Source organism: Prosopis cineraria, unplaced genomic scaffold, assembly GCF_029017545.1.
Source record: "Prosopis cineraria cultivar Desert tree isolate PC_DT_omini unplaced genomic scaffold, ASM2901754v1 PC2, whole genome shotgun sequence".
Lineage (NCBI taxonomy): Eukaryota > Viridiplantae > Streptophyta > Magnoliopsida > Fabales > Fabaceae > Prosopis > Prosopis cineraria.
In genome coordinates this window covers 31,765,438-31,777,477 of record NW_026555333.1, presented here as the reverse complement: position 1 = coordinate 31,777,477, position 12,040 = coordinate 31,765,438, and positions in this window count along the sequence as shown.

Sequence of the window (12,040 nt, the reverse complement as noted above, 5' to 3'; positions counted from 1 at the left end):
CACCTTTGTATCTCCCTTCTTTACGGACACAACCCCTAGCACCATCATTTTTCTAATAGTTTCTTTAAACTATTCATAACTTTCTATATTATGGCCTATTTTCTCCTGATGATATTCACAATATCCAGGCCTTTGATCATTAGTTATGTCAACATTATCTATGAGGATTTCTTGCACATAGCCATACTTTCTTAAATGAGCATAAAGCTCATTCATAGGCATCTTAATCCTTGCAGGACTTCTGAAAAATGTATCCTCTTCTTCGATAGTGTTGACCCACTTTTCATGGTTTATAAGTAGATCAGTAGTAATGGTAGAGCTTCCCTCTTCTTTAAGCTAGATATGATTAGAATCAACGAGGTGTAACACATTCCTTTTAAATGTCACACAGTCTTTTATTGAGTGTCTAAGTGCACTTATATGGTATTCACAAACAACATTTAGATTATACCATGCTGGGTAAGGTGGACCAAGAGGCTTATAAGGTTATGGGCTTAATAATTAGGCTGCCAGAAGTTTATGGGTACAATTTAACGTTTGTCAATCCAAAATTAGGCCATGGGCGATTATCCCTAGATTGAATATTTCTCCTCTCTCCATCCTTCCCGTGCTTGTTAGGCCTGAACCCGAATTGTAGTTGTCTTTGATTCTTTCCCTATATTTGATAAGGGACTTGGGGACTAGTAGGAGCTTGTCTTATAGGTTGAATATAATTCACATTCCCTTCTTTCTTTTTTTGGTCAAAGTTCTTTCGTGAACTCTTTCAGCTTGAGAAGTGGCTATTTTTCGTTCTCATATGTCTATGTCAATCCTTTCTCCAATTACCATTAAATCAGCAAAATCAGTGACATGTGTTCCTATCATATATTGGTAAAATGGCTTGGGTAACGCATGAATGAAGTACGAGCAAAGTTTAGAGTTCATCATTGGAGGTTACACTTGTGAAGCCACTATTCTCCACCTTTAAGCATATTCTTTGAATAATTCTGATGATTTCTTGGTTATTATTTTCAATTGTTCTCTGGTTGGAGCAGTATCAAGATTGAACTTATATTGTCTCATAAAAGCATCCACAAGGTCTTTCTATCTTTTAATCTTTGTTTGGTCTAGTTGCATGTACCAAGTCAATGCAACTCCAATTAAGCTTTTGGGAAAGAAGTTTATCAAAAATTTCTCATCTTGTGACTATATAGACATCTTTGTGCAATAAGCCCTCAAATGATAAATTGGGTCACTTGTACCATTATATTTATTAAAGCTTAGCATCTTGAATTTCTTAGGAACATCAATTTCTAGGGTTAAGCATAATTCCTTCAAGCCTAAGGAACCCCATGTGTTTAATCCTTGAAGAGCCTTTAATTGATCTTTTATTTCTTCGAGTTCATCTTTCAACTCCTTCTCTTTGTGTAATATTTATGGGATTTAGAACATGTAAGCGTGATCTTCCCTAAGATCATCTGGTATGTTAAAGACCCCTATTCCAAAATCTTATTTCTTTGGCATGGGTGTTTTAGGATATGATCCTCCGTTTAGCTCAACTATTCCGTTAACTGCTTTGTCATTCTCATTCGCTACATATTCTATGGCGAGTTATCATCACTTTTCCCTTTTAGAGTCTCTATTAATAGCTTCATCATGTCATTATTTCAGCCATTTTGGATTTAATTGTGGACATTCGATCATTTAACATCGTTGACTCATTTATGTTTGAACTTTCCATGGCATGACTACATGATCATGTGCTGTATGTTCGAGTGGTAAGAATTTATTCAGACAAATTTTTTCTTTCAAGGCACAATGTTGGCTTACCTATTTCACAAAATAATTAATTTTAATAAGTTTCACCTTTTACGTTTGTTTCGCAAGATATCGAGCATTGTGTAGGCATAAGGGTTTCACGACATCGACATCTTTTAAATACTCCAAAAATTTATTATTTCATAGGGAATTTAAATTTGACCTTTGAATTAGAAGGACATTGGATCCTATCAAAATTTAAGGTTTCAAGCGAACGATGGTAGCATAAACTTATCAACAATTTCAATAACCATAAAGCATCATATGGATTCTCATACAATAATTCAACTACTAATACAAATTTAGAACTTTGTCACACTATTGAGTTCTTTTACAATTTCTTGGCACAAATGGAAGAATTCAACAATCTCCACTATAGTTCCCTCGGGAAGAACCATGCCTTCAGCTTGCTTAAATGCTCTTGCAAATTCTAGAATTTTGTTATTAGCCAAATCGATCATCTATCTACTTTTGACATTCATTCTTTGGTTTCTTCTATTTGATCAAGGCAAAGTGATTTCTACTTCTCAAAGACTTTATTCTGTTGGTTAAGCCTCTAAACAAAGTTATGTGTTGTCTCAGTTGCACTTTCTCTTACCTTGGCTAGTTCGTTCACCTTTCTCTCCAATTGTCATGTGAGCGTATTAATTTCTTGCTGCATCCCCTCGATAAACTTGATGTCTTATAGCTCCTTCTTCAATGCATCACTTTCCCTGACTATTTTGAGAAGTCTCACTTTAGTACTTTGCACCTTGTCATCACTACTTTGCATCTCTCTTTTCAGTTTAGCATTTTCTTTTTTCAATTTCTTGGTCTCAGGTGTTTCTTCAAGGTTATGTCTTTCTCTTTTCTCTGCTAGCTTCTTTTGTAACTCAATGCATTCATTTTTCCATTTTTTCAGTTCTTCTTTATCCTTGGACTCCAAGTTGGCAAGCTCTTGTAACTCATTTTCCTTCACTTTCAAACGTTGAATCAGCTGCCCATTAATTTCTTTCAAGTCATTGCCTAATAAGGAATTTTGAGGAGGGAATGAAGGATTTGATCCTTGAATCATACTCTTCAACCAAGTAATGTTGTCTGAACTTGAGTTTACTACACATATCCTTAGTTCAATCTTTCCTTCGTATCCTATCTTTTGCCATGCTTCTTTGACATTCTGGTTTGACAACTTTATTCCATCCCCCTCATGTAGAAAGTATAACTTTTGTACCTCTTCCTTAGAGGGGACATTTTGCTTATAAGCTAGTTGTCTTAATGCTAAGGAATGGTTATAGTTGATACACCCTCTGGGTCCTATTAAAGGCACAATCAGGAAGTCACCACAATGGTTTTAATCTCCTCTTCCCACACTAGTCTAGTTTCCATATGATGGAATTTTCTCTGAGTTCTATGAAGGTTCCTTTCTAATCCATGTAGCTCATTCCATTAATCATGAATTGACCCTTAAAAGAAATTATTGGATTGCTATTTGAGTCATTCTTTTTTTTAAAGGAAGCGTCTTTCCATAAAGGTGGGCAAGCATCTATATATCTAGTAGTGCAATGCAGCAATTGACCTTTCCTTTCCTTTTCTTTTGACATTGAGTTAAAGTCAAGTATGTTTTTACCAAGATTGTTGGTACTGAATTCATGTTATGATACTCCACCATTTGGAATACACTAACGAATCCTAAATCAATTATGCCAATCAACGATTGAAACAAGATGATTCCATATGTGCACAAAGTAAAGACCCTGCAAAATGTAACCCAATCCTCTTTTTCTGCCAAAACTTTTAAGTGGGCTTCTACATCAGCTCTTGAGATTCCCTCTATTTGTCTTAGGCAAACTATTCATACTCTTTTCTTAGGAATGCCTAAAATTTTTGTTATCGTACCTTGAGATGGCAAATATTCAGGATAAAAATATACTATCATATTCTCCTTAAGGGGCGTTTTCAAGATTTCTCCATATTCTTCCAAAGTTGGTACCATCTAGAAATCTTGAAATGTGAAACATATTAACAAAGCATCTCAATATTGGCTTAATTCCGTTACTGCATCATTATGTATTGTGACTGATAGAAGATCCAAGATGTTTCCATACTTCCTTTTAAAATCTTGCACGATCTTCCCTTTAATATGACGGCTTAACTCAATTAAGGTCTCTAGCGGCTCAACTTTTATAGATAATTTGATCCCTTTTCCCTAGTATAACTTTCCAGTGTGATCTAGATTTATACTACCTTTGAGTGCCATTTACCCCTTATGTGGATTTCATAAAGATTCTAAATAGCTCACTATTCCTATTAAACAAAGCAAAGGTTAATAATTTGTAATTCTCATAATTTTTATCAAGCTATCTGGCTCCTTTTTTTTTTTTTGAAAATCTACTCCTCCAGATACTTATTGCATCATAGGAAGGTGGAGTAAAAAATTAATCGATGAAAGGTTTAAATCCCCTACTTGATTAAGCTAAAAGGTTTAGCCTTATAATTTCATTTTTGGTAATAAAAAAATAATTTTAGTCATAGATATGCCAAGAGAAAATCCCTTTTCTCCTTAATGTGCTTATTGCCCTATAGGAAGAAAGGGATAAATTAGCCTATGAATAGCTAAATCTGACACATGGCTAAAGTCCCACTTTAAAAGCAAAATAACTCAGTCATTTAATAACAAGAGAAGTTATTTAATTACATTTGTTTTTTGTTAAAAAAAATGCAAATACTTTATGATGACATTTATGACATGCTATGAAAATGATGCAATAAAAGATTAGTACTCTCATTTTATGTCATATTTAAGGAAACTTAAGTTCATATCTTGGTAATAATCGGGCGTTAGTTAAAATGGTTGGCTATTAGCTTTCATCTAAAATGTGTAGCTCCAGGATAGATGTATATTCCTAGTGGATAAGAGGCTCCCAAGATGCCCTCACCCGAAGGTGAAAACCTTACTTAATAATTTTGACCCTCCAAGAACATAAGCTTTATAGGGACCAAATTTATTAAGTAAGCAACAGCTTGGGTGAGGTATTCATAGTAACCTTCGAGAGTTCAAAGACTCCATAGGAAAACCGCTACTAACCTCTGCTAACATATGATACTCACAGACTCGAGTATAAGGCCCGAAATATATGTGTGTCAAATTGTGTAAGTGCACAGTGTGTGATGAGAGCATGTAAGCCTATCATCTTATTCATATATGCTACCCAAAACCCTCATCTGTTAATCAAATCAAACAAAGAGACAAATATATATATATATATATGTATATATATATTTACAAATAAAAGTCTTCTATCTTAGGTTTATTTCGCACGTTATCTATCCTAAAACATGTTATGAAACATAAAAGGAAAGAGAAGAGAGGGAAAGAGGAAGAAACAAGGTACGCACAAATTTAACGGGATAATAATACTAATAAAAATAAAAACCATATCATATTTTGAGCACAATAGACTTATATAGGCTTGACTCTCTAACTGTTCCCAGTGGAGTCGCCAAACTGTCACACCTGAAAATGTGATGCAGACAGTGCACGAGCGGAGGTTCCGGCCTTCAGGGCCGGAACTGACTAAATGGAGAGTTGCCACCAAAATTTTGAGAAAAATCTTGGGAAACCAATTAAAGGAGAATAAGGATGGTCTACGAAAATAGAAAATAGCTTTGGGAGTCGATTAAGTATGGGGAAGGTGTTAGGCACCCCACAACACCCGTTTGTGAGAACAGTTACCTAAAATATGTTGTCCTAAATTAATATAGTTTTAAAGTTATTTTAATTATGCCTTTCTTGTCCATGTGTTTGATATAAAAATGATAATAATTAAGTGAGAAATATTTATTTATTTACAAGGGAGGAACTTGACTCAGAATCAAACTCTGAGGCCTACTACCCTGTGATGGTGATTGAAGTCCACATAGTTCGAGCTTGAAAGTTGTTGGTGAAAATATTTTTTGGAGAAAAATTAATTGAACATAATTCACCATTTTGAAAATAAAATAATTTTTGAAATTTTGATATGTGTGTTTTAAATTACAAAAAGTAATTTAACTTTAATTATTTTCTCAATTTTTGAATTTTTTGTGAAAGAAAAGAAAAGGGTTTAAAATTATTTTTTTTTATATTCTATGATTGAAAATTTAATTGCTATATTTGCAGAACCTTATTGGTTCATATGGTAATGTAATTGTTCTAAATATCTGTAGAGATTTCAAAATCTCACATGATAAAAGGTTAAAGAATATACACTTAAGTATATTTTTAATTTAATTGATTTAATATATAATTTATATATATATATATATATATATTTTAAAAACTTAATCGTTATATCTGTAGAGTCTTATTGACTCATACGATAATATGATTATTTTAGAAGTCTATGGAGATTCAAAAATCGCACATGACTAAAAGATATAATCGGTAAATATGATCACAATTTAAATATATTTAATTTAATTAATTAATTTTTCTAAATTGTGTATTATATGATTATTTACAAAAATCATTTATTTATTATAGAAATTGAGAATCACGACATCTGTAAGAACTTATTATCCCACATGACGAAGTAATTAATTTAAGTCTCTATGAAGATTTTTGAAATCTCACACGGGACTTAAATAAATTATTAATTTGAATTATAAAAAGAGAGTTAATTTTAACGATGGGCTAACATATAAGTTTTACTTTCATATTTGAGAAATCTTATTGATTTACACAATATAAGACTATCTTAAATATCTGCAGAGATTCAAAGTCTCACACAATAAAAATATTAAATAAAATTTATTTTAAATATATTTTAATATGTAATTATATAATGTATATTTTTAAATATAAAAATCTTAATCGTTATACCTACGAAGCCTTATTGACTCATATGATAATACAATTATTCTAGAGGTCTACGGAGTTTCACAAAACTCACATGACCAAAAGATCCAATTAGAAAATATGATTATAATTTAAATTTATTAATTTAATTAATTAATATTATAAAATTTTTTATTATTTTATTTATAAAATTTATTTATTTATTTATTATACACAAATTGACAATCACATCATCTGGGAGGATTTATTATCCCACACGATAAGGTGATCAATTTAAGTATTTGCAAAGATTCTTGAAATCTAACTTGAGATTTAAATAAATTATTTAGATTATAAAAAGAATGTTAATTTTAATGATGGGCCATTAGAACCCATATTTATTATATAAATTGGATCTTCATACCTGTGAACTCTTATTGATTTACACGGTAGGAGATCATTTTAATTGCCTGTGAAAACTCTGAAAATTTCACATGAACCACAAATAAAATATGAATATATCTTCACTTCTTGTCTTTTTTTTATTTCAATCTTTTGTAAGGAAACTACTTAATCATAGCAACAGGTGCCTTTCATCGTGATTATACCAAATCTGTACATATAAATCAAAGGAAACTAAAAATCATGCAAGGCATCACATGGCAACCTATTCTCATAAACCACCTTTCATATATCAAAACAATCAACACCAAATGTAAAAATTAGTAAATTTTCCAGATTAGTAAACAAGCTCGGTGATAAACTTCCAAAAACCTTGAAATTTGATTCTTTAATTACTAAAGGACACAAGATCATAACTAATCTCATAGGTAATTGGATAGTGATCCATTAGAACTTGAAAAAGAAAATAAAGATACTAGTAAGATAAAATGACATGGCTCAAACCCATAACCTTTAAAACTAGAGAGCATGTTCTTATATATTTTCCAGATATCCTAATTTGAATGTATCTCCCGTGAATCAACATCCTCAGAAAATTAGAATTTCTTTTTAAGAAAAGAGAAAGAAAAATAAGACTTCTACAAAAATTCATCTTTCCAGGCTTAAATTCCTTTACGCATACATGATTAACTAAGTAAAACAAGTATCCCCGTAGCATAGGCTTATATGCTAGAAATCGAAGCAGAAACCATCCTGTGTCTAAGTTCTCATCTATCCTGTCTAACAAAATATATACACATGAAGGATTTATCAAAGGGCTAATAAGATATCAAATCCTTTCTAAAACAAACATCAATCTCTCATGGTTCCTAACACTAATCAAAGCATTGTGATATTTAAACATAGGACTTGTTTGGAAATGAGAAATCAAAATTGAATATAAAACATTCCAGATTCAAAAAACAAATAGATTAGAGAACCTGTGTAGCACCTCTTCTTCCTTTTAATCCACCTCAATGCTTCTGCCTAGAAATCCTCAATTTTTTTCCAAAAAACTTCCCCTATCTCAGTTCCTTTCTTTGAAAATTTTTCAGATTTCACTCTCTTTCCTTTTTTAGAAATTTTTTTTCGTCTCTCAATCTCTTCTCCTTTTTTTCAGCCAATTTCTCTCATACAGAAATCCTCTCCTCTCTTCCAAAAGTATTTCCTCTCTTTTGACCCTTTTTCTCAAAACTTTTTGGATTTCGATCCTTTTCTTTTCCATCTCAGTTCCAGGCTTTTATGGAGAGTAGAAGGGAAGAGTGATTACTCACTGCTACACACTTCAGTCTCATATCACCATCTCTGCCTCTTGCTTTTTCCTTTTCTTCTGCTGTGTCACCGTCTCTGTTCTGTCGTGTGTGTGCTTTTTGTTTCTGGGTTCCTTTGAATTGGCTGAAGCTTTTGCTATCTTCCTCTTTTCTTCTTTGTGTGGCTAAGTCTTTCCCTGTGCCTTCTCCTCATGCGCGTCCTCTGATTTTCTTTCTCTCTTTTGTCTTTTCCGTCTGCTCCCTCTGCTTTCTTTCTGCATGTGTGGCGTCTGATTTCTTAGTCTCTGTGTGTGCGGTGTCTAACCGAGCGAATGAGTTTTGAAACTAATGTGTTAAGGCTTAACCCATCGGTGTATATTATTATTTTATTTTTTAAAAAAATAAAATTCTTTTTTTTGCTTTTTAATCATTTTTATTAATTTTAAAAATTAGAAAAAACATCAGATTTTGAATTAAGCAAGCATATCTTTTTTTTTAAGATAAAAAAATTTAAAGGAAGAAATTCAAAAAGAGTTGACTCTTAAAAGTTAGTTCCTAATATCTTGAATAGTTGGAATAATTTCAGAGAGATTTTTCAAAACTTTAAGTAAATGTTTTTAATTTTGTTAAATTATTATTTTTTTTGAAAATATAATCCTAAAAAGGATTAATTTTTTTTGTATTTTTATATTATTATTATTTTTTTTGGTTATTTTTAATGAATTCAAAGAAATAAGATCTAGATTAGAATAAAATTAAACCTATTAATTAAAGATCTTTTTTTTTGAAAATATAATCTTAAAAAAGGTTAAATTTCATTTTTGTATTTTATATTTTTTTCGTTTAATTTATTATTATTTTTATTAAATTTGACAAAAATGCCCGAACAAAATACGGTGTTCACACTTATAACCCTAAAATTTCTCCAATTTCAAACAATAATCTATCAACAACATCGAATAATTAAAAATTCATTCGTTAAGCTCAAGAATTATATAATTTAAATTCAATAAAAAAAGTGATAGATCAAACGATAATCTCATCCAAATTCAGTAAACACAGAAAGATTATTGTCGGTGAGGGGAAAGAGTTCGGAATCACTAACCAAGAAGCAAACAACCTCACACAAGTACAATGGTGAAGCTCACAAACAAAGCTAATGATGTTGGGATGAGAAGGGAGCTCATCTAACTAATGCAGTGGATTTAGTAGGTTTTGGGTTCTGGATTCACAAATTTCAGTAATGCCTTATGGTTCTCGAGTAGTTTTGGCTATGAGTTTAAGCTCTTAAGGAGGAAAAATAAGAGGAGGTGAAGGAAGGCAAAGATGACCTAGAAGGCTTGCGGATTTGAAACAAAAAGAGGGGTTAGGGATTTTAAATCAACTTATAGGGCGGTTTTAAAAAAAACGTCCTTTATATTAGACATGTATAGGATGGTTATAAATAAAACCATCTTGTATAAGTTATTATTTTTTAAAAATTAACTATTCTTTTGCAAACTATCTTATATGTCTCCTAACACGGATCTCCAACTCCTTATATAGGGTTGTTGTATGCACAACCGTCCTCTATAATCGTTTTTATAGTAGTGTTTATATGGTAGGAAGTACATATTACCTCTCTGTTGGACTAAGTTAAGTGAAAGGAGTATTATGGTTCAAATTTTGTGGATTAAACCACTAAGAAGATCGAGATAATCCACTAAAAACTGTTGATTGCTCAAAATAGGCAAAAAAGTTATGCCAAAAAGAGGAGGAAACCACTAGAATTTATAGTAGGTGACTGTGTGTTCTTAAGGGTCCACTCATGATTAGAATTAGGAGGTCTATTTGAGCAAAGAAATTGACTCCCAGTTATATTAGACCTTTTGAAATTCTTGAGAAAATTGGGCCATTAGCATATCAAATTGCTTTACCTCCCCACTTGTCAGGTATACATGATGTCTTTCATGTCTTGCAATTGAAAAAATGCTAACTTGACCTATCACATGTGATTGAGCCCAAAGATTTAGAGTTACATGAAAATCTGAGTTATTGGGCTGAACTGGAATGAATTGTGGATGTGAGGAGAAACAAGATAATTCAGCTTGTGAAGGTTATTTGGAAGGGTATGACTCTCAATGAGGCTACGTGGGAAATTGAGGAGAAGGCGAAGCAACAGTACCCACATTTATACCAATAAGGTATGTTTTAGCTTGATTGTTTGAATTTTGGGAATAAAATTCTTAAAAAGATGGGAGAATTGTAATATAATGCCCTTACTAACATTATCATACACACTACTATTAATATTCCTAATCAATTCAATATCATTTACTTTGAAAACTTTGGGATCCTAAGAAAAAAGTTTCTAAAATCATTTCATAAATTACTCAAATTATAAAACATTATACATAGCAGAAGCAATAGGTAAAAGTGCATCTAAGTCCAATAGAACATGTGTATTATAATAACATTAGGTCAAATTTAGGATTCTACATGGCTCATGCCACATACACCATGGCATGTGGTACAAAGACCACACTGTGACTCTTTGTGCCGTACACTACGGCATGTGGATACATGCACCATGGGGCACACGCTGAATTCTGCTGTCATTTTGCAAATTTCTAATGCGAACTTCAGATGTGTGCCATTACTGCATCCAATGTCTAATTAGGGTGGTTCAAGCACCGATACGAAGCTTGTTTCGAAATTTAACTAATAACATTGGTTTCATTTCAATTTGATACTTTTTTCAAAAAATGGACACCCATCCAAGTGTATTTTGGCCGTTTTATGCTCAAATTTGCCACCTGAGCGTCTCAATTCAAAACCAAATATCATTAGCCACTTTTTGAGCCTTGATCACATCCAAATGGACAATACACACCTGATTGACATTACACATGCACAATATAACACATATACATACATTTGGCTTGAAAATCGCCCATATCACACTTTTAGGCCAAATCGCATTTTTCATTCTTAGTCTCATATAAGGCCAAATCATTACTACACATACTTTAAGCATCCCATATTCACACATATACACATTCAACTAGTAGTCCATTCAATCATTTTACCATTCACACATATACAAAGGGCTAGGGAGCTTAAAACCAACAAACACAACATTCAACATGTTGTGCGCATGTTTTGAATCCTAAGGCAACTTATACACATTCATAACTAATAACACACATGTTCATTACACTAAATCCTTACAAAGGCTTAAAGAGAGATCTCAATCAGCCAATGTCTTTTCCTTCTGAACTACTAGTGCCAGAACCTAAAAATATGAATAGTCATGAGTGAGATAAAAATTTTAGTAACCTATATAGTTCATTTAATGTCTATTACCACAAATAACTATGCCAAAGTAACAAAAACCATAGTATAGCATACATATGTATTATATTATAGCTTAAATAATTACTTTCACATAGAAATCATTTTATACACACTTTTACACCTTAGCATGATCATCTATCCATCGATCCTCCAAAGCTCCCCGACATGAAACCATTGGTTCTATTGGATCAATCATCATTAACCCGAGCACACTTTCAATAGTAGAAATACCCAGCCAAAGGTAATCTAACTCATCTATGAATTTTGGTTTTCCTCTTTACATACTTGTGATAAAGGATTGTTGACTCTTAATTGCACCCCAACGGGTATTAGGGAGTTGCTAAATTGCCCAGATGTCTTATAGTAATAGTTCCATAATATACTTTATCGAATTACCTATGGTAATAGCTCATATAATACT